This window comes from Sylvia atricapilla, chromosome 11 (assembly GCF_009819655.1).
Source record: "Sylvia atricapilla isolate bSylAtr1 chromosome 11, bSylAtr1.pri, whole genome shotgun sequence".
NCBI classification, from domain to species: domain Eukaryota; kingdom Metazoa; phylum Chordata; class Aves; order Passeriformes; family Sylviidae; genus Sylvia; species Sylvia atricapilla.
Genome location: NC_089150.1, coordinates 13,038,406 through 13,062,570, shown reverse-complemented (window position 1 = coordinate 13,062,570; position 24,165 = coordinate 13,038,406). Strand labels below are relative to the sequence as shown.

General features: G+C 37.5%; 1 protein-coding gene across 2 annotated transcripts in view; it reads right to left on the bottom strand.

Annotated features, from left to right (window-relative positions):
• The window catches only part of ERC2 (ELKS/RAB6-interacting/CAST family member 2), a 420,204-nt gene extending 415,495 nt beyond the window's left edge, over positions 1-4,709 (bottom strand). For both annotated transcript variants that reach the window (XM_066326741.1, XM_066326740.1), the window contains exon 1: positions 4,641-4,709. The gene's annotated coding sequence lies outside the window, so the exon portion shown is untranslated. The remainder of the gene's footprint in view (positions 1-4,640) is intronic.
• Between the last annotated feature and the right edge of the window lie 19,456 nt (positions 4,710-24,165).

The window sequence follows — 24,165 nt, the reverse complement described above, 5'->3', positions numbered from 1 at the left end:
AGTACAGACACATTAAACCTCTGTGAGGAATTGGAATGAACTGACCAAGACTTTTCTGTAAGCTCAATGTATGGAGAAGATTATGTCCCATTAGTCAGCCTCCCAAGTGATCTGAGTTAGGCACTTGGAGGGAAACTGCCCCACACATAACCAATGCTCTGTGCAAAATGCACTTTTGGACTAAATTCAGAAATGACAGAGATTTTTGTTACGTTTCTTTCATCAAAATAAATTGCACATTATATCCAACTAAGCAATCCCTATGGACAATGCTTTCTCTAGTGGCTTCCCACCCCAACTCCACAGTACTTCCTGAAACTATAGCACATCATTTCCACAAGTACCTATGCAATATATATTTATATATACACCACTTTCAGCAATCCTTTTACTCCATTCAATGTCCCATGACATTTCTCACACAATGAGATAGATTTTGGTAATAAATCACTTTGAAAATCCCTCAATTTTCTATTTTTGTAGAATTTAGCTACTAGATTCTACATCTGCACTGTGACTTCAGTTAGAGGAATAGGATAACGAGCAGGACAAACAGTGGGAAGAATTAAAACAAAAATTTACTGAAAGTGGGGTATTTTAATCAAATAAAAAGTACATTGGTAATTAAGGAAATCACAAAGTAACTGGTCTGAAACACTTCCAGTGAATGTCAGTCTGCAAGAATTTCTTAGAATGAGTTTTTGAGAATCTAAAAAGCACATATTGCCTTTCAAAAACCTAGTCTTGAAATTTCACAAAAAAGCTCTGGCTTTGCTAAACATCCAAAACATTAAAGACCCCCACACATCCAATCACAACTTGAAACTCTGACATATACCTCAAATTCTTAGACACATTCCTTCTACTTTCCTAAAAGCACAGAAATTCCAACTCTACACATCTGCCTCATTATTCTCATTTTAAAGTAAAGGGACAACACTGTCCATAACCTGTCCATTGCAAAGTCTGTATTTCTAATATCATGAAGGAATGATATTAGATGAAATATCACAAGTTTCTGTGAACAGAAATGGTGTAGCAGTAATGGAACCTTATCCAGAGAAGTGCTAAAACATCCTTGCTCCTCCTTTCTCCTTTGGCAGAGCTCAGCACCTGACAGACTGTCCCTGAAAGGAGATGCAGTTCCTAATTGTTGCCATTACCTCAAAACAAAACCTGGCTACTTAAGATATTCCAAAGCTGGGAATCTAAAAGCCATGATCACTAAATAAATGATAAAAATCCCTGAAATCAACCACCAAGAAAGCAACAACAAAAGTTAAATTTCACAATGCTAATTCATCAGACACCTACATTGTTTCTCATGTATGTTTCTCATACAAACATTGGATATCCATGCTTAGAACCCTCCTTGGACCTCCACAAGTAGTTGACTGCTGCTTTCCAAGGAAACAGGTTGGGGTTTTTTTACATCTTACATACAAGCAGTAGCAAACCAACATAAATCCATCTCACTTGATTTCAGAAAGATTGTAAAAGACTGTTTCTTTCTATAAAATACTTTACATCTTTATAAAGTGACTAAAACTAAAATGCTCCAGAAAAACATTTAACTGATGTTTCTGCTTATATGCCTTTGTATTTTCTTAATGTAAAAGTATCACTCAGAAGTTCATTTTCAGATTTTAGTTTCAACTATGACCCTCAAAAAAGAAATTATAAAGTCATTTTACTTTCAAATAGCTCTTACCCTTTTACCCAGACTTAATAGAAAAATATAAGCTAGCATTAGTGTTACAAAATATAAATAAATTGAGGCAAGCTCATCATTGCTAAATATATATGAGGTCATTCAAAAACTAAGACTTAAATCACAAAAGTATTTTAACACAAACCTAAACCAAACAAGTATCACAGATAAGAGGGATCACATAACAATTTAAAAAAAATCAGTATTGGAGTAACATTTCCTAGGTGGATCTAACTAAGATCGTCCACATATATGTATCCCAGGCATTAAAAACTAAATTAAACAGAGATGATAACAAATGCATCATAGTGGATAAAAATATAATAAACACCCTAACAGATACAGGTGGGGGAGCATATGTTGTCTTTGGAAGTGATACACAGGCTGCTTGCCTCACCCTCTTTGAGGGGTGAACAACCCACTCTTTTCTTAGTCATCCTTCAAAGGTCAGTAACAACCATCTTTCTAAAGCAAAAGAAAAAATATCACCTTGAGCACACTTATACAAGAACACACGTGCTGAGTAGATAATTCTCTAAGTATCACATATTTGACATTCTAAAATGGTCAAATGTGTTATTTTGGTATTTGGCTGCTAAGAATATGGCCCATACCTTTTTACAGCCTTCAGAGCAGGCAAGGAATAGCAGGAGGCACTGGCACGGACAATGGATCTCACACTACCATCCACTAGAATTTAACTACCAGTACATTAGAGGAGTTGGAGAACCACCTACGGAATAAGAGGTAGCAAGATGGGTCTCCTCCAAATGCTAGCAAACCACAAGAGCAAGGATAGAGAGTATAATAAAGCACCCAAACACTAAACAAGACATTTCTCAGTTCTTAACTGGAAGACCTACCCCACCCAGGGTGCACTCAGTAAAATACAGCAGGGGGTTTCTCACAGTTCAAACGTGTCGTTTCAACCTGAGCTGGACAGCCATAAACCCCAGGGACTGCCCTTACCTCGATAAGCCTTTGGAAGAAGAAATTATGTTCCCTTCACTCACAGGACAGAAAGCCTCTCCTTCCTCCCACATTCCTCTAGGAAAAGTGAAAATGCTAACTCACCTCGATGCCTTGGAAGGCCATTTTACCCAGAGCTTTCAAAGAAAAACAACAGTAGTAAAAATGCTTCCTTTAAGGCACTGAAGAGACATGGACTTACTTTCACACACAGCCCTTAACACAGTCACCCACGAAGCCAAGGCTTGGACTTTAAGTTTCTTCCATAAAGAAACTAAGAAAGCTTTTCCCACAGAAACATATTCCTTAAGGGAACTGTATATACCATTACACAGTCTGCATGGGCAGAAATAGACCCTTTTAAATAAGGCTCTTTTCCTCCTCCTGTTCGGGAAAAGGAACCAACGGGGACCGCACTGCTCCAGCGAGGGGACTGCAGCTGAGGAGCCTCGCCTGCCTTGCCGCTGCTGTGTTTTTACGGGCGGTGTTTGTTTGCTCCACCTGGGCTGCGGGGCGGCCGCCGTGCCCCGCCCTGCCGTGGGGACAGCCCGAGGCACAGGGATGGGCTGGGGTCCCCGCGGGGCCGTGCAGCCCTCAGCACTGCTGCCCGGCGTGGAGGTCGGGAGGACAGCGCCCAGCGTTTCCCCACCGCCGGGGCGGGCAAGGGCCGCGGGAGGGCTCTGCCCGCGCCCCCAGTCCGGGCTCTGGAGCCCTGCAATTCCCGGCGGAGGGAGGGCGGGAGGAGGGCGGCAGCGCATCTCCAGCACGTCCCCTCAGGGCAGGGCGGCGGGGCTGGCATGAGCGAGCTGCTCCGTCCTCGGCTTGGCCACGGGGAAAGCGAGTGCCAGGGCCGAAGCGAGCCGATGGAGGGGTCCCCGCCGCCCGTCCCCGCCCTCCGAGCCGCGGGAGCGGGGCCTGCGCCGGGAACGCGCCGCGTCCGGGGCGCCCGGCCTGGAAACGCACGTGCGGCCTGTGGGTACGAGGATGGAGATAGAAACAAACCTCGAACGGACAATAGCTAAGTGAAACCACTGATTTAGAAAGCCGACCAGAAAACTAACCCTGGCAAGTAGGATTCGCCCTCCCCTTGGCCGCACTTATTGGCCGCGCTCGTGTGCAACGAGCCCGTATCTGCCAATGCCAGTGGTCGGCCGGCGTGTCCATCACCAGGGAAAGAGCAATTCGCCGCTAAGGGAGTAGATTCCCATCCATCCATCACAAGGCTTAGCAGGTAACCGCCTAGAAATCAATTACACACTAATAAAAAAAAAAAATCCTTCTCCATCAAATTACTACTGTAGTGCTCCCAGAAAAATATGTATGTATCCTTGGTGAACATAGGCGTGGATTTAATCACATACATCACATCCATCACTTGTCCAGCCTAAAATGATCTTTTCTTAAAAAAAAAAAAAAAAATAAACCAAGCATCATAAATAAGGTACCTCAGTCAGTATTCATTAATTATATACCTGAAAAATAATATCCTGTTAGCGTCTGTTTCCATCTGCCAGCCACTAGAAGGGAACAGAAATCGCTCACCTTTTTCTTGACATGGTTTCTAAAACACTAAACATTTTCCATTATGTAGGTATAAAGCTAGGATTTTCCAAAGCTCGTCAAATCCATTCTAGGAAACTTTAACAACAATAATATTTTTAAACACTAGGCACAAAAAGGGAAAAAAAAAATAGAGTCCTATAGCTGCTTTTAGTAGAAACTGCAAGAGAGATTTCTGGTTGACGATTCTACAGGGAGAGGCACTCTCTTACAAGAATCAGATGTGCACTTGGTCCCATTTATTACAACGTATTTCCAAAGCAATATAAAAAACCTATTCTGCAAATTCATCTCCAGATTCAGCTACCAGACAGTTGTAAAAAGCAATATACAGCATTTCCTCAATCACGGTAAATTTACAGTCATGTATCCCAGCCATATTCTTGTTCAAGCTTCTCACCTTTCAAATCATTGCATCTGCCTTTCGTCCTCACGCGGATTTTACAACATCACGTTTAGCCGGCATCCCGTTAGCGCGGAGGAAGGCGGCAGCAGGGAGAGCGGAGCGGCGGGGACCTGCCAGGGGGTGAAGGGAACGGACCTGCTGCAGTCGGGGGAGGCTCGTGTGCCCCTGTCCGTCGTCTTTCCGCCCCTCGGCGAGTCTCCCTCAGTCAGCTGCGAGCCCGGCTGTCTGGGTTGCCAGTCCCTGACTCAACATTCCCAGCATTCCCGAGGAGCCGGGGCTCCAGCGGCGCGGCTCGGAGCCGCCGGGGGCGGCAGCAGCAGCAGCACACGCACCGCAGCCCGTGATTCCTGCGAGCGTCTGGCCCCGTCCATTCATCGCCAGCCCGCGGGTTCCAGTCCCCACCCAGAGAGCGCCTGCAACTGTGTTACTCATTGTGAAGCAGCCTAAAAATACACCTATGTCTGCGTAAAACTGCAGAGGCTAAATGGCTTTCTCGCCCCTGTTCACCAAAGGCCAGAAATGTTCAAAGGCAGGTGCTTCAGAACATGATGTCAAAAACCCCACTTCTATATTCCTGCATTTACACCAACAGAAAAAAAATCCCAGAAATATGAATCCGTGTTTTGGCTTAAGTGTAGAAGAAGTTAAAGATGACATCCATATTTATTTGTATTTTTTTTCGAAAGCAATATGCAGTGAAAAAAAAAAAAAAAAAACACCACAGATTAGCTGCTATGCAAAGCCTGAAAGCCTTTTTCATAACAAAACTGCAGACTGCATTAAAAATTATTCCTGAGATTTTATTGTTTTTTAATAAGGGGAATGAGAGAAACTTCTATAAAAATCACTGGCTTCTCATCCTAAGAACAGAGGGTTTGTTCCACTTCTATTTTTCTCTCTTCTCTCTCTCTTTTTTTTTTTTTTTTTTTTTAGTTTAATTGCTCCGTAATTGCTCCGTATACAATTATAAGTGATCACCTTCGGTCTTTATCTTCAATGCACCTCCAGACTTACCCTACACAAAATTTCCCTAACATATTTTATGTGTCTTCTCTTGATCTCATTGCAGTCACATTGATTTTTAAGAACCACTTCTGATCTGTAGTAGCTTTAATATAATCTCTGTTTTATTCCTCTCTTGCCCACACATGCACCTACAAATGCCACTAATTAACATTATTGGGAAGAACAACTTTTATGGAATTACTGTTAAAAACTATGTCAAATCAAATTTATTTCAACCAATCACGTTTAAAATTAACATAACCCCTTTACTGCTGTATCTGAATTATCCAAAACCCGTTGAAATACTTGCCTGTCACAGATAGTCATTGGAGCTGATAGAATGCCATTCCCAGCAGGAACATAGCAGGTTTGTATTTCCCAAGAAAGAGACACACTCTTACAGTACTCACCTACCTCAGATGTATTTGCAATAGAGGGCAAATACTTTTTCTGAGTTCAAAGAAATGGAATAACTGTGATTAAAATGCAAACTTCAATTGGTTGTGAATGTGCATACTTATTTGAAGACATTTCTGTTCAAATAGTTTCAAAACTATGAAAATTACAGAGAGAGGAAATCTGTTCCTGAAGAAATTGACAAGAAGGGACATAGGGTTCTTTTATACAAATAATTTCACTTGACCTGAAAAGCAAACAAAGTATTCCCCAAAAGTTCACAAGTCTTCCTCTGTAAAAAAACAGACAAGTACTACAAAATGTGGGTCACTGCACTGAATGCTTCATAGCACAAGAAGAGTCCATTTTCAGCTTAGCCCTTAATTTGGATTCAGTGTGAAATAAGAACCTCTTACAGACCTGTCTCAATATTGCTAAATCAAATTCTGTCTCAGTACTGTTAATGATGACAAGACTTTTGTTCTAAGTGGTGTCAGCTGCTGACAGTTTTTTAAACATGTCACACCATTCCAGTTTATATGAAAAAGCAAGGAACATCAGGTTCTGCCTTATCTTTTTTGTGACTCATTCACTGGCAAAGACTGAGGGCTTTCTGATAGCCAGCAAAACCCAGAAGCATCCTGACAGAGGACCAGTAGCCTAAGAATCTTCTTTCCAAGGAATTATCACTGTGGGAAGACAGAGTTGCCATAAGGCTGCAACAATAGTGCAATGAATTAAGCTTGCTATCATTCAATAAACTTTGTAGCAGAGTTCATCACAGCCCATCTCAGAGCAGCAGACCCTCTGCAGGAGACTGTCACCATTACCAGTGCCAAGGAACAGAATATACCCACCATGTACAAAACCATTGGAGAGCTTTGTGGGAAAAAAAAAAAAAAAAGTTTGCCAAATTGTACTCAAAAAGACTTGCTAGGAAAATGTGCAGTTGAAAAGAAGGGGGAAAAGTAATCAGAATTTTACAGCTAATCTACTTATTGTATTAGTAGAAACAACATCCACGCAAAGAACCTCAGGGTCACATAATCCAAACCCTTCAATAATATTCATTCCTTAAATTCAAGACAATGCTGGAATCCAAATCTAAAGGGTAGGATAATAACAACTGTGTCCTTAAGGCTGACTTCTTTGCAGCTGATGAAAGTTCTCATTTGCAGTTCTCATCTCCAGTCTAATCACAGGACCATCTGTGTTGTCCTTGGTGCCATGATGCAGGTGGGTGCCATTAACCACAGAAAGAGCCAGATCATGTGAGTAAACGACCACTTTTTTTTATTTTGTTTATTGTAAGTGGTCACCATTAACCACTAGACATATCTTTCAGCCAACTGTTAGAGGAAAGCAGTCTGCTGTAAAACTTAAACAATTATTTATATTGTAAGATGCCATGTGATGCTATGTCTAATGTTTGCACTTGTCAACAGTTTCTATCTTCAAATAGATTTTTGGATAGCAGACTTGAGTTTAATTGTTTTCTATTTTAAAAATGCAGTATATTCACAGTTCTTTCTGCTTTTCCATCAGGAGCTGTGGAAACCCCACTGAAATTAATGGCAATTTTTAAAAATTTCAATTAGCCCAAATTAAGGCCCTAACCAAGTAAGTCAATATGGAATACATATTGTCAAGTCTCTTTTTCCTCCATCTATGCTATACTGATTTTGGAAACAGAAAAGTATAAAACACACTTATTACAACCATTCTGTTTACTTATTCTAAGTATTTCAAAATAACATAAGCATAATGTTACTTACTGTCTTCAATTCCTTCATCCTTCCCAATTCTTTCTTCTCTTCTTACCTGCAGTACTAAGACTTTAGCAGCAGCTAGCTCCCTTTCATGCTTTGGTGAAGATGGATGTTATTTAGTGCCTAATTTCTTTAAAAACAGAAATGCAAATAGAAGTTTGGTCCCTGCTCCATAACTCCTAGGAAGCAACTGCAGGCATGTACTTTAAAAACACATAAAAATGTATTTCAGCTTTAGTCATTGAACCTGGCTTTTTCTAGTCCTCTGTGTTTCCCTAGTGCTCCTTGATTTACACTGAAAGTTACAGAACTAAAAAAAAACCCAAAAAAATATTGCCTTTCAAGAAAGCACTACACCCAAGAGAAACAAAAAGCTCCAAACAAACAAAATAATCGAAATAAATTTCAATTTCCTGTTGATTTCAGAATGAGGCTCTATCAGTCTAGTCCAAAGAGCTGGTGCACTCATCAGTCATTAACTTATGGATTGTTCTTCCCTATTTATCAGTTGATATAGTCACCTACAAATACCTATCAAACTGAGTTACAAAATACTTCCCCAACATGTCAAGCTTCTGGTTTTGCTTTCCTCAAGTCATGTCACCGTGGTTTTTAAAAAAATAGCATAATTTATTATTAATTTACATGATCACATGCTTTCCAAAAAGGATAGAAAAGCATCATTTGAGTATACCTGAACACAAAAGAGACCATTGAGGAATTGATTAGAACGCAAAAAACAAACAAGGAAAATATACTCTTTTGTAATTACATAATTTAGGAGTTTATTGTGTATTGTACAGCCTATATCTATTCAGGATAGAAAAAAACCTACTCTGGAAGATGCTGTTAATATCTTAGTTACAATAATAGCTACAAATAGAGCAAAAATGCTAAAATAATTTAATACTAAAAATACTCATCTCACAGAAATTCTCCAGCTTCCACATCTCAAGACAGGGCTATTAATAGGCTTTTACACCAACTCTACAACACACTAAAAATATTTCTTAGGAAAATTCAAACTCCATGAAGTTTTAACAGTAGGCAGCAAATACAGCTTAAACATCTTGAATTAGGTTTAACATTTTAAATTTTGTCAATGGCCCTTTATTTTCCCAGTTGGAAATACAGTATTACTGCTACCACTATTGTACATGTAAATCTACACTGTGACTGTTGCTAAATGAGCACTGACTAATAAACTCTTAGATCCTGGTTTGGGGGTTTTTCATGACTTTAGACACATCAGAGCTAAAGTCCAACTGACTTTTCAGTAAGCATTAAACTTTCAAATGCCAACCCCACGCCTGAAAAGTAAATCCAGATACTCAAACTTCACTTACAAGTGTCAGCATGAGGCATTTCATCTGAAGGCAGCTGAGGCTCTTCTCCAGTTCTCCAGTTGCAGAAAACACATCCCTTTCCCTGCTAATGATGTCAGCCTCTACAGCAAACTTAGCTGGTACAAACAGTAGGATTGTTGGACTATTCACCCCCAGCCCATCACCTTTCCCCAGCAGAACTACAGGGCAGTCATTCAGTGAGGGAACCTTTTATTGGCAGCACAATCTCCTCCAATTTTAACCAGCTGAGTATTGAAGCCTGAGGTACTGCCTGAATCACATGGTGGGAGTGCTGGGGCAGCAACAAAACTACCTGAGTGGGGGAGCTAAACTCTATCCACCACAGCATTCCTCAATGGAACCAAATTTCTGCAGTGAGTAGGGCCATATTAGATCAACCAAATTCAGGAACAATGTGAAAATAATTAAAAATAGTAGCCTTGTATGGCTGCTTCGAAACTGACAATGAACCTGCAGCTGCTTCCCTGCTTTTGTGCTCACTGTGGATTCTGTTGAGGAGCTGCATGTCCAACTGAATAACAAGAGATACAAAACACATGACCATAGATGGGCACTCCAGCTCCCACAAAGTTAGTTATTAGCTAATAACTGACCTGACATAGCAGTTGTGAGCTTCACAATACCGTTAGGTTTATAACAAGGTGACTTGATAGTCTCCCATCTGTTACTGTATATAGACACACTGAAGACAATTATAGACTGTTTTGAGAGGTTAATACATTATATCCACTTTATAATACTTCACAGGATTACACAAAGTACATTTATGGGGAATTAAATTGGATTTATTCTATATATTAATTTAAACAATTTACAACGTGGGTTTTTTATAGGTGCTTTTACACATATACTAATACTCTTCTGCTTGCAAATATGAAAACCCTCCACAAATTTCACAGTAAAAAAAACCCCTTATGATACAAAGATTCAGATTGTCTCAATCTTGAAGTCTTCTTTGCTACAAAGTCCCAGAGCCTTTAAGAAGAAAACACTTTTCCTGCTTTTGTGGTTCATCCAAAACTTTTGTGGTACTATGCAAAAAAAAAACCCAATCTAGAGAACACAAGAATGTTAGATTTCTATCTTTACTAATGTAGTTTTTGCTTCGTGTACAACCTAAGGCTAGACAAGGAATCCTACATTTCAGTAACCAGACAGTTGTCACATATTCCATAATCTTCACTGGAGTAATCTTAACTTTGTTGTCCCATTTTACTCATGACAGGATCTCATTACCTTTGGATATCCATTTTGTCATTGAGATTGTCAGTGCTGTGACACAGAATAACAAATAGCACAAGCAATTCTAACTACTTCACTTAAGTTCTGGTCTTTAAAATTGAAGAAAGATTAAATATTAAGAAGAAATTAAAACTGAAGAAAGATTAAATATAGGCTTTAAAATGTAGGCTTTAAAATATCCTTTTATCAACTGATAAATTTTTATTTCTTTATGAATTTTTATTTCTTTATTAAGCTATATTGAGAAAAAAAAAAGAGAGAAGGCTCACAAGTTAAAACAGAAAGGGAGAAATATTGTTAATTGTCAGCTTGACATTATATAACATTTCCCTACAACTGGTTATGAAATGGCTGCTAAAGTACAGGAATTCCTCCCTGCCAGTCTGGCACTTCTATTTCTAGTGGACAGCAAGACTCAGTGTGTGCAATTCGTGAGCATGACTGTGCCTGGGGTGTAACTGTGCCATGAGAGAAAAGGTGGCTCTCGTAATGAAGTTCTTGCAAATTCAAGGGGTTTTTGTTTTTACCACTTGAGAAAGTATTGTTTAGAGAAAAAAATAAATCCATCTGTGATTATTACTAATTTATTTTGTCTATTTTTGTGAACTTTCTCACTGTTTAGTTGACTTTATTGGGAGAGTCAAATTAAAAAATTACAAATAAACAAAAACACAACAGGAATGTGTCAAACTTTAAGCTTGGTAGAAATAAATAATAATTTGGGGGGGTTGTTTCCAATCAGTTCTGGTTATGGATTAAATATACCATAGCAACCTTAATTTGCCCATAAGTTTCTGTCCATTTAGACATAATCTTGGGAAGAAAACTTAATTGAATTAGCTGAAAAATAATACACCTGAAAACACAGGAAGAAAAATGAAGTCTATAAACAATTGTTATTGTATCCTTCACTCACCTTTAAGGGTGAAGAAATATGTACGCTACTGTCAATGCATTGGCATAGAGCATTCTTTTGGCAGATGTGAAAAAAAGCAGAAGAAAACCATTATCTATACTGAAGCAATATAGAAATTATGAGAAGCAGATTTAGAACTCCCAGAAAAAGCCAGGCAACAGAAACAAATAGAAGTATTGGTAAAACTCTTCTGTTAAATTACAAGCTAGAGGAAGCAATGCAATGAAAAACTTCACTACATTTATCAGCCACGGAGAAGGTAAGAGAAAAGCAATGGAAAACCTCACAAATATAGCTTATTTCTATTTTTTTTTGCTCCTTCAGGATGTCAGACACCTATACAGAAGTGAACTATTGACTCTAAACAAAAAGATTTTTCATGTTGGGTAAAGCAGTATTTTGCCATGCAGTACTGAATTTATCCTGAAATCTTAAGGGCAATCAGAAAGTGAATATATATGGCACAAGAGAGACAGGCAAACCGTATGTTACAGCAGCAGCCACCGTGAAGGGAAGGATAAATGCATTAATCACTTGAGTATAGCTCAGTTAAAAAGATTTTATAAACCATGAAAGATCAGACTACAATACAGAGCATGATTTCTTGATCTCTGAGCAGACTGTGCTGCTACTGCTGTGTGAGAGCTGCATATGACCATCTTTAACATGAATTAAGAACAAGAGAGACATTGGGATAAAACAGGAGACAGAAGTAACAGCACCAGTATTTTAAATAACGTTTCTCTGCATCTTATTTACGCCTACTTAAATTTCTCTGCACCTTATTTAAATGTATTTTCAATTTTCAAATATGTATTTTTATTTCCTGCATTAATTTTTTTAATACCTTGACCAAGCAGCCATGAAGAGGAGTACACTTGAAGATTAGCAGAAATATTTTGCAGCTACAGCAATTGGTCTAAGAAAACATATTACCTCCCTGCAGAAACTTATCTCACTGGAAATATTTTGTCTGCTTCTTTCATGCAGCTAATTGGATTCATGGTTTGGATGTTAAGGCTCAGTTGCAATTTTAGGATCCTAAATATTTCCATGGCCTATGACAAACAGAAGGGTTAATTTAGAAATAAAAGGTAATCTAAACTACTTTGTGTTTTTTAATGAGAAGAAAAGATGGGAATATGGGAGCATAACTAGAGAAAGTGAAGTATTTTGGAAGCTGACAGTTATTTCATTTACAATAATTTACAATTATATTAATTGAGTGAAATAGCACTTCTCTTACAGAGCAGAGATTATGTTGATTCACAATGTATTATAAGGAACATAAGTGAAGGAAGAAGATCAGGCTTAGGAAGGATTTAGTTTGGTACAGCAGCAGGTACTCAGGAGCATAAGGTGAGTTCAGGTTGTGAGCACATAAACCCCCCACATCTCCAAGAGCTCTTATTGTGCCTGTTGAGCACACCCATTACTAAACCTCCCTGTCACACCTGCTAACACAAAGGGTTGGCAGGCAAGGAAATGCCTGGCAGAAATATTCTGGTTACACTTCCTCTTGCAAGGCTCCTACCTGCATTCAATTTCCATGAGCTCTCTATAAAGCAGATTAGGGTACCCAAAGGCTCTGAATCTTGGTTTCAGGCCCTTTTGACTCTAGTTGCACTCCAGCACAGGTTTTCTTTTTCTTGCCAGGCTCCTTTCTTTGTTTCTTAAGAAGCTGCAGGTTGTTGTTTCTTTAATAGTCCTCTTCTTTCTCCCAATTTTTTTTTTTTTTTTGATAAATACAACACAGCAGCAAAGGCACAGCTGTAGAACTGAAGGATGGTATTTGACAGGTAGCTCCTGGTGAGATGAAGCCAGCAGGGGTAGAAAGGCCCAAAATCATGCCTTTGAAAGAAGAGTCATGTTCTTAAATATTGAGAAGTGATTCTCTTAAGATAATACTTGCAATCAGCACCCAGCATGTGCAGCATGCACCCAGCGTGCAGCAGCCACGTTCTGGAAGATAAAATTGGCTGCTTCAGAGAGTTCAGCATAAAGCAGACGGCTGGGCTACTGCAGTTCTCCTACACTAAGTTATTAAAAGACAAATCCTGTACGCTACTGAAGCTCAAACTGAGGTGTTCCAAAATCATGCAGTTCTGATATAGAACAGAAAATATTCAAGATCTGCATATTGCCATTTGAAATTTAAGCTGCGGTCACCAAACCCACCCATATAATTAGCGTGGCTCTTAGAGATGCTTTTGGCAGATTAGCTTGGAATGCAGAACACTTTCAGAGGTGTAGAAATGACTAAGACACATACAAGTAGAGGGAAAAAACCTAAGGAAGATAAGAGAGATGGGGGAAAGATCAGAATAAAGTACTGCAATCGTTAGAATTTTTATTTGTCAAAGAATAAAACTCCATGTTGCAATGGAATTATGGCTGTCGTTTTGGACTAGATACCGGAAGAACAAGTGAAAGCTACCGAGTAACTGATGAAGTACTTTTTATAAGCCCAAGTCCAGCAATGGTCCACACCTCAAGTACAGGGATGATGATGCCTACACAAATAACCTCTGGTAGTCAGGTTTTGATGAATTTAGCCCTCAGATTTCTATTTTTCTTCTTACAGTAGAACCCAAGGTGGACCAGTATCCCTAAAATTGCATAGTTCCTGTTCTCAAAAACCAGACTGTTTCCTTGGCACTATTCTAGCACTATCAGTGCTATTTTTTATTGCAGAAACATAAACTAAAGATTCATTCATTTTACTGAATATCTCAACGTTATATCCAGCTTTCCATAATACATGGTCTTTTGATGGTCTGATTTTGAAGGAAAGCTATCCAAAACCCCCATAAATTGTCAAAACATTGTTTTCATTTTTATATGCTGTTCCCTCTGCTGCTCTCCTGATGCAACCACATTTTACAGAAACACAGGATACTTCTGAGCTATTTTTATATTTCCCAACTTATTTATTTGCGGTTTCAACTTGTTCATTAGTCATAATTTGAGTAAGCATATATCTAAATTATTCTTTATAATAAATACATATCTCTCTAGGAAACAGGAACAATTCTTACCTTTAAAGTGCTGACATACAATTGACTGGTTGTATTTACAGTAGCTCAAATAGCATTTTTAAATTTAAAATGAATGCTCATGTAATTTTAGTTAAAAATTCAATTTGTGTCAAATTAAAGGCACATCAAAGGCTACAGAGCATCTATGTGTTATATACTAAAACAGATATTTGGCTTTGTCATTACAGGAAAAAGTATCTATTAATTGATAAACCTGACTTATATTTTAAGAAGTATTACCATTCTGGTCACTCAGTTGTTTCCAGACATCCTTTTGATGACCTGTTATTATAGAGAGGTGGAGTGTCCTAAGGACAGTAGAGTGCAACTGTGTTTTTTCCTTGTTATTTCGTGATAAGCATTAGAGACCAGAATTTAACAACAAGAAGAACAAAAATGGCCTCTTGTAAGAGGGGCCCTCCTGCCAAGGGCTGAGATCCACGGGTCCCACAGCTTCTGTCACATGCAGCCTATTGGTTGTTTAGTTTGTAAATACAAACACTGCATAAATCAGAAACCTTTTCAATCTAAACAGGGATAAAGTATGACAGATGGGTGTAGAACATGTAGAACACAGATGGATGGAGGGAATAGAAAGTCTTCACGGCCACATCATACTTATTAGGAGACAGAAATAGCTCTGTTTCTGAAGCACCTGTAGAATGTATTTTGAGCTTGTGAATGTATTTTGAACTCTCATAAATCAGTTACTCATAAATTGCTCAGCAGCTTATTGAGGTAGTCAACAGTCCCACTGCCCCTATCTTTCTCCCTTTTTTTTTAAATTTTGCACCCACGACAAAAAGTTGTAATTGTCACAGACATCATCTTCTTTTCATTGACCAAGCCAAGAGTTAAATGTGTAAGCATTTTATGATCTCCCAAGTGGCCTTAAAATTTAGTTTAATACCACAGTGGTGTTATTTGGCTTATTCAAACTTCACAGGTATAAGAGGTCATGAGAAAGATCTCGAGTGTTCTATGTTGTTGATTTCCTTAGCATGACAGAAAGAAAAAACAGTAACTCCTTTTTATTAGGGAAAAAGACAAATTTAAAAAGAGAGACAAATGAGAAAATCAAAAAAGACACATAGGCAACAGCTCCCTTCCATGTATTATCTCTCTCTATATATGTATATATACAGAAAGGGAGAGATCATTTGGAAAGCCATCCCTTCTATACTGCAGCTATCAGGGGTGATGTGTATACAGCAAGGCCTAGGTAAAGAATCACTTACAGAGAAGCTTTTATGCAAAGCTTCAGTCCTTCAATTTGCCTATTATTTAAATCATTTACAAAATATTATATATCATACACATAAACAACCGTGTAGCCTTTCAAATACTATTATTTTCAGTATTTTACTTCTCCCTGAGACTGAAAAAAAGAATTTATTTACCTTGAAAAAAATTAAATTACAATTTTTCAAGAGTCACATTGCATAATGCCATGTAGCCATAGAGATGAGATGAAACTGCATTTTTCTGTGTTACTGGAAACAAAAGCAGTGTACATGCTACGAAAGGAAGATGCCACTTAGGGCATAATCTAACACATTTGAAGAAAAAACCTTATCAAAGTGTTTATTAATACTGATCTTTTTTTTGCAAATTGAAAAGTAAGTAAGTAGGGAGGGAAGAGGTTACACACCAATCATCCAGCAATAGCAATCAATGTGTTTGAGCTCCTGGCCATAGGGCAGTTTCACCGTCTATCTTTGGAAATTCCACTTGGGCATTTCTGACAGGACAGTAGTAACACACAGTATATCTAGGTCTGTAATTTAACTCCCAAAAGATAAGTCAAAAAGCACTCACAAACATACAATTGACTAAGAATAATCATCCATAATTTCAGGGATAATATTTGTAATCACTGTTAGAAACATAAATGGCCATTACTGTGTCAGTGCGCAGCCTCCACCCTTGCAGCTTTCCAGATACGGATTCCTTTCCTGAAATCCTTTTCTGTTCATCAGTCTGGCAATAATCCTTTTAAACCCCAGTTATTTTCAACTTAGTGTATATAAAAGTGATAGAATTCAGCTCATTCTTATGATGCAGTAATATACGTTTCTGAATTACCCATGTTGTGAAAGCATACTCAATTAAAAACCTAGGTATGGCACAACACTACAGAACTCCCTCTCAGAAACTGGTAACTTTTTATGAAGATTTGTGCAAGTATGAAGCAATTACTTGTAGACACTGGAATAATGGCTGGCAGATTTCATTTGTTCCAGAACCTAATAGAGCAGCACTATCAGCTGTGCACTTGCATTACAGCAGGACAGAAAAGCCCCTGCAGAAGGAACTCCATCCTGACCTGACCTCCAGTAAGAACGAGATGGTTCCATGTCATGCTTGTCATCACCACCTTCAGGCTCATCCTGTAGGAGCCAGGTAAGCGATTTTTCTTTGAAGAGAATGTTAATTATATCAGGCAGTAATTGTTTGAAGAAGCACAGAACATTTTTAAAAGCCATGGCACAACAGTTTTATCTCCTTTTATTAATAAAGCTCCTTTCCCTGTTCAAAAAGAATATCCTGAATTAGTGGTGTCCCAATCTGTTTCTAGTAAAGCTTATCTAATACAACAGTGTGAAGCTTTTAGAACAAGCAGAAAAGAAATACCGTAAATACTTATACTGATGGGTAAGTATGCTTGTAAGAACTCCACATATTTATATATATTTAATATATGTATGAGTGTGTACACACACCCCCACATATATAAAGCTTTACTTGTAAAAACAAAACAGTTGGCAAAGCTTACTCATGCAGTGGGATTGAATCATAAACATTCAAGAGATCCAGGCTGATTTCCCAGTTTTGTGCAAAACAATTATTGCCAGATATAATTAACATTCTCTTCAAAGACTGATAAGGACTACAACTAAATTAATTTACATGCTCAGAAAGTCTAAAGCACTAATGAAAATGATAATACTCAGCAAGTAGCATTTGTTGAGATTTATTAAAATTATTTTGAAATATATCCAAGATCAAGCCTAACTTGGTTTAAGAAGCAAATTACAATTAAAGAGCTTTGCTTAGAAAACTTGACAAAATGGGACACTCGTACAAAAGATGACAGAAAGCATTACATTAGCGTAGTTCATTCTTTTCTTTTTTGTTAAATCTCCATTATGCTGCATTTTCTGTTTCAGCTAAGTTTTGGACAGTTAAAAACAAGGCACAAGCATAAAAGCAAAATATTTCCAATTCTAAAAGTTCTTTTTTTTATTGTTAAATTTAACAGGCGGGAGGATTCAGTATAGTTGATGGTTTTTAACCAAATCAATTTCTGCAATTATTTCTTCAGATTCAAGTCAGATTCAATCAGAGCTGAATCTGCAATTATTGTTCTGGTTATCTTTTTTTATGCATGATCTAGCCAGACAAAGATCTCCAAAGTACTGCACAAAATATGAAAGAAATCCAAGGAATTTCTGGAAGTGGAACTTTTAGGGCATAGTTCATAAATCTACAGAAGTCAATGAAGTTTTACCTATTGCCAACTCTAATTACAACTGTCAAATTCTGAAGGAGGGAAGGCAAAATCATAATAAAGCTTTCCATTTGGGAGCATTTATGACGCTGTACTAATTAAGTTAACTATGACATCTAACCTATAATGTTAACAGTATCTTTGGAAAATGCATATAAAATTCTGCTTTCCCAACAGAAATTGTCATACACCTACTGGGGACTACCAAAATGACAAAGAAAATGACATTTTTTTAAAAATTATTATTATTTTTGTTAATAATAATTAATAAACATAAAAATGTAAATTATTTTTACATTTAGGTTAAATACTCTAGCAACAACCATAAGAAATAAATGATCAACCAAACAAAAAAACCCCATGGAACCAAACAGAAAATAGTGCTAACTATATATACAACATTTTCCTTCATATTCTAACTCCATATAATGCAGCAGGTGATGTTTGCAACAATTTATCACTCCTCCCTCCAAACATAAGTGTGAATCCAATTAAATGTACAGTTCAAAGGTGAAGGAAAAGAGATTGGGCTGAAATTTTGGGAAGAAACCAATACTGATAAAGGGAAAGACAAGAAATATGGAAATGCCTATGAAAATGACAGTTTGCAGTGTAAAAAGAAAAGGAGAGATGAGGAAATTTGGTAGAAATCCTACTATTTATCCTTCAGCATAAATACCTTTATATTCAGTCTGCTGATACTTGAGATTTTTGGTAATCAGAGTAGCAAAAGTACAAAAATACAAAAGCATCTGAAAATGGGTCTAGAGATGTCTGCTAGCTCGTTTTTTCCTGTGGCCCACAGATGTGCTTCCCTACTTTTATCAGCCAAACATACTTTAATGTAGATTGGTCATCTCAACAAAACTTTTAAATACACAAAATAATCCCATATTCCCTAAACATCACAATGATATATTAATTATTTTCCTAAGTCATGTTACACTAAAATGTAATATTTGTACTTACTACACCTTCTGTTTCACTGACCATTTTAACATGCACAGAATTTCTGTAGTTGCCCCCAGTGAGAAATTTGAAAAAAGTATGCAAAACATTCAGTTTGAAGAAAAAAAAAATCTGTTTGTGCATACAGTCAGGACTCCATTTCCTTCACAAAAATAAGCCCCTTCATACCTGCCCTCCTTTCCAAGGTGAGGGAGCTCTGCAACTCAATGCTGAGTCTACCCTAAAATCCCTGAAAAAATTGGCTTTAAAAATTGAACGCAAGAAGCCCCAGGAGCTCAGAACATACCTTTCACTTTTCAGATGTGATCCACTACAGCATGAACACATGGTTTTACTTTCCCCCAGTTCTTCTGAACAGTCCCTTTGCCCAAGTTCTAACAACTAGAATGGTTCAGAATGAGTAAGTTGAATCTTATCCCAAGAAGACAAACAATATAATACAAAGTGATGGAAATATAATTACTAGCATGCATTTGCCAAAGCTATAATTTTCTTTTTTATTTCTGCAGCTGGTTTAAGTTTGATTGCTTCAGTGATTTCTCCTAGAATATCCTCTACATAATGATTTGTCCAAGCTCTGATGAACATTTCTTATTGAATATTTTTATTTTAAGAGTTTTTAATTTATGGACATTTTCTTTTTAAGGTAAGTTGCACTTTAAAAGTCTATATATACAGAAGCAGAATAAAGAAGAGAGGGAAAGTGATCAAATGCTTGCTCAGAAAAATTCTGTGGCTTGACCTATTTTTTGTATGCAGAGGACTTAACTTTCTCCCTTTTTTCTCCACTCCTTTGGTATCTTTAAGACGACATTCTTAATTTTTAAACTATAATATAGTTTTACTTTGTTAGTATTTCATTTACCACAGTTTTTCCTGAGCTTAAGAAAATCATTAATATTTGATAACAATTGCAAACAAACATCATTACTAGTTCAATTATTTGGTTATTTTCTGCTGTTCTTGCTAAGGTTCTTGTTTTTCACTTAGCTTCCCTTGGTGTATGTTCCAATCCATACTGATTGATTTCTTGTGAGGACAGTTTCTTCAGTCCTCGTACCGGATGTTTATTTTATAGCTGCTGTGAGATATTCATTTTATAACATTAATTGCATCTGCTTTGTAGTAAAATCTCGTCAGTTCACAGGCCAGTTACTATGCATCACACTGAAGAACTCACCAGTGCCAGTTTGATGTCTCTATCCAAAAGAAGGATCCTTCAAGAAAAGTAGTACATTTTACAGCCTATTGGAATTTTATGAAGGGGGAAAATGGGAGAGGAGAAAAAAAGATCAGGCTTATTAACCTGGAGCAAAAACTCTGTGCTGTCAAAGGCTAATCCTGAGACACTTGCCATGTCTTAATTAAACACAACATGGGCTGATAAAATGCAGAGAACCGATCTAAACTCCCTGCTGTACAGTGAATTTCTGCCTAGACATCAAAGACTATTTTGAATTCTCTGCAGCTTGCAAATTGTACTGAGCAGTTGTCAGATTTCTGCATAATGCATTTCAGTCAAGACTGCAGAAGAGACTCATTTGTAAGTATTTTGCAGGAGATGCTTTCCTGACAAAAATGAAATGTTAAGTGGTAATCCTTGCTTTTATAGTGTTTAATTATAAACTACATCAAAAATATTTTTAGGGGAACAAAAAGATGATACATTGGTCCAAAGGAACACTCATCCATCTCCACTTAATAAGCTGATAATTTGTAATTAAATTATTTTAAAAATCCAAAGGTGACACTACATATTAGCATTATATAAATAGCACTCAAATCCCTCATTACCAAAAAATACTGTTATTTTGATGCAAAATTTATTCTTTCCCAACATTTGTTGAGAAATATATTTGTAAGGAATATGACAACTTCATGTTTTGACAGTCACTCTGTAGTAAAAAACCATGAGGTTTTGTTTCCTTGCTAATAAGAATATAGAAAGAAAACTTGGTAAAAATCTGCAGCCCCCCAGGTTCTTAACTTAGACCACAATCCCTTCTTTTCTTGATAACCTTTTGCCTTACCATGTATGTTCTACTTCTACACTTTATACCACTTCTATCATAACTCTACATAGAAATGTTTTTTAGTCACATAAACGTTGAAATAATTTTTGTGATGGATTTGAGATTTTTTTTTTTTCAGTTAAAATTTCCATGTGAAGAAACAGTACAGGAATTGGCTGTGAGGAGAACTATGGCTATGTGCAATTTGAAAGGGCTGTGCACAAACAGCTATGCAGCAACTACACCTGTCCTTTTGAAGCAGGCTCGCTTTAAAAAGTGAGTATCCTTTTTGGGAATGATCCAGTTATGTAATCTCTGAATAATTCCTACAAAGGAAGGTGAGTGCAAACGTTACCATTCTCAGGTGTTCATGAGATACCCAAATACACAAAATACTTCACAAATACTTACGGCAAATGCTATAGAGCTGAAGCAGCCAATTGAAGGGTTTATCTCAAGGGTGAATTACGATTTCTTGTTCAGATATGGTGCAACTCCGCTGGAGCAATCGCCATTTTTACCACCAATCGGTCTGACTGCAGCCCAATCAAACCCATGGACTTGCAGGTGATGAAAGGAAAATGCTGCTGCAGGTTTGAATTTACATAAATTTGGGTTGGTTACTCCCGAGGTTCTCCTCCCAGTTTAACGTTGTTCCATAATATACATGCAGTAAGAACATATTTTCTTTACATTCCTTACATGTTTCTTGGTGGTCTAAACTGTGCATATCTGAGAATATAAAATATAATACTCCACAGAACAGGTTATGCAAACACAATGCCCATGTACACAATCTCAAGCACAGCTATCATTTAAATCCATCTGTATGAAGGAAGGAAATGCGTAAAACCCCATACTGAGAACAAAAGCATGGTATGGATGGCCAGCACATTTCTTGGCCACAAAGGCAGGCTTCAGAAACTGAATTCCTCTGCTACAGAGGAATATATTTTAGAAATATTCTAGTGTTTATAAACTTCTCAGTATGTAGTAATCTATGATTTCAGATATAATTTATGGACATCATGTAAGCCCCTGTTTGGAATTATAGTTCAGAATCAGAACATGCAGTCCTGTATCAACTGGAACATCAAAAAGCAAATTATTTTCTTTAAAGAAAGATTTTTTTTTTAATTTTACACTCTTTATTTGGCACACAGATCACACGTTCATTCCATTAATCATCAAGTGTGTGCTGGCTGAAGATTAACACCATCTCATGCTGGCATTTGATTGCATTCAGTTGATAGTTACTCTTCATCGTGTTGCTTTTGCAGGAAGCAATCAAGGAAACAAGTCTAAAAACTTCCATTTGCATTATCCAAAATGTATTGGAAGCAAGGCCAAAACTATTTAGGTTTCCCATTTAACTCCAGAAGCCCTGAAAGCTATGTATGAATTTGAAACTTTAAGGACACTCCTGATTTACTTTACTACAATGGCTGGGTAGAGAAACTACATACAAGTATTAAGAGGAAGGATAATGACTTCTGGCCATCACTGCAGGGTATAAGGATACACTTTCTATGAATGTCACATTATTCTGAAAGGGTTTGGGAATCCCTTTCTCCAAAAGTAAGTACAAAACCAGAAATTAATGGACTCAAACCACACTAGCAGCATATTCAACTACTTCAAAAACACTTGCCCATGCAGCTACAATGACAAACAGAAATCTGGCTACATTCCATATGCAAGCCCCAAAGAAATGTATTCTAGAGGGACTCTGCTGCATTTACATTGTAAATACATTTGCAAACTGAATTCCAGGCCAAAGCCTCATTGTTGCAGTTTCCACAAGGCATCACTAACAGTGCTGAATTTAATCATTGTGCCAATCCATTTATCCACCTAGAAAACAAATACAACCATTTGGAGTGGGGTTCTCATGAGTAAGTGATTGAAAAATCAATGTGACTTGTTCTCTGAAGTCAATTACAACCAGATATTAATGGTATTTATGTGTCTGGAGATCAAGAGAGACACCTGATGGGGCTTTCATAACACCTACCTCCCACTGAAATCTTATCCTCTTACCTTGCTTCTATGAGCTATTACAAGGTTTAATTAATGAGTGATTGAAGTACTTGTACAGTGTTTCATGATCCTAAGGAGAGATGCATGCAGCCTGAAAGCATTTCTATTCAGTCCTCTAGAATGATAAATCAAGGACTTAGGAATCCTGGTCTTTATCAGGAAATGAAATAGAGCCTGGTAATGCTTTTCCTGCAATCACTGCAACAGTCCTGACATTATAGAAACAAGTATTCTCTCCTCTATTCTCCCTTCTAAAGGCAGAAGCACTGCAAATAATATTTTTGGACAAGCAGTAAGGGAAACAGTCCTTAGATTTCTTCAGATGTTTCGTTTCATCTCCTATGCTGCCCATTATGTGTATTTCATGCCCACATGAAAATTCTGCAAAGAATCAGTGAATAAAACTATTAAAGGTAATTATAATATGGAAGCATGACAAGGTAGAATGTAGTCCATGCAATTAGACTTACTGCCATGAATGGAGAGTAATCCATAGCTTGGAAAGCATGGCTAAAGAATCCAATCCAAAATACCAAAATGCCTAATGATAATATGTAGGTTCTGCAGCCACATATTACAAAAAAATATGTCAGTTGGAGGCAATTAATTTCATGTCTTGTGAAAAGATACAGGGAAGATAAAACCAGCTTAAAGCTGGAGTTTCACTCCCTGATACACCCCATAGTAAAAGTCTCTAAATAAATGTTGTCTTAAATTTGAAAGGTTCCAATGAGTATAGTAACAAATACTGAAGGGTGAAAAAAACCAGTATTTTTTAAATGTGTAACAGAACAGGGTTCATCTTCAGAGTCTTTTGTTGGTTTTCAAAAAACATTTTAAATTACAGCATGTAGGTAAGATTTCAATGCCCATCTAAGAAAATGCGTCAACTTATAGACTGCCTTAAAATGTGTACTATCTGCATTAGTGCACAATGTCCCCTCAGTGCAAGACAGATAACTTGCCTGCTGGGGACAGAGTATTCTCCTTTCCATCTTTGATAAATACATCGATGCAGTCCTTCTCCAGTAAGTAAACATTCCAGAGGGGCTCCTTGGGAAACTGCAGCTCTGTTAAAAGACTTTGGATATTTTTAGACTTCTGCTTCTTAATGCATGAATGACACATGACATTCCCAAGGCACTTTGAAAGCAAAAAAGAAGTTATCTAGCCTTCATGATAATATAAAGCCGAGTGTGCAGTAGTGGAATCAATGATTTTTTTACTGTGTAGGAAGTCCTTTTACACAATTTA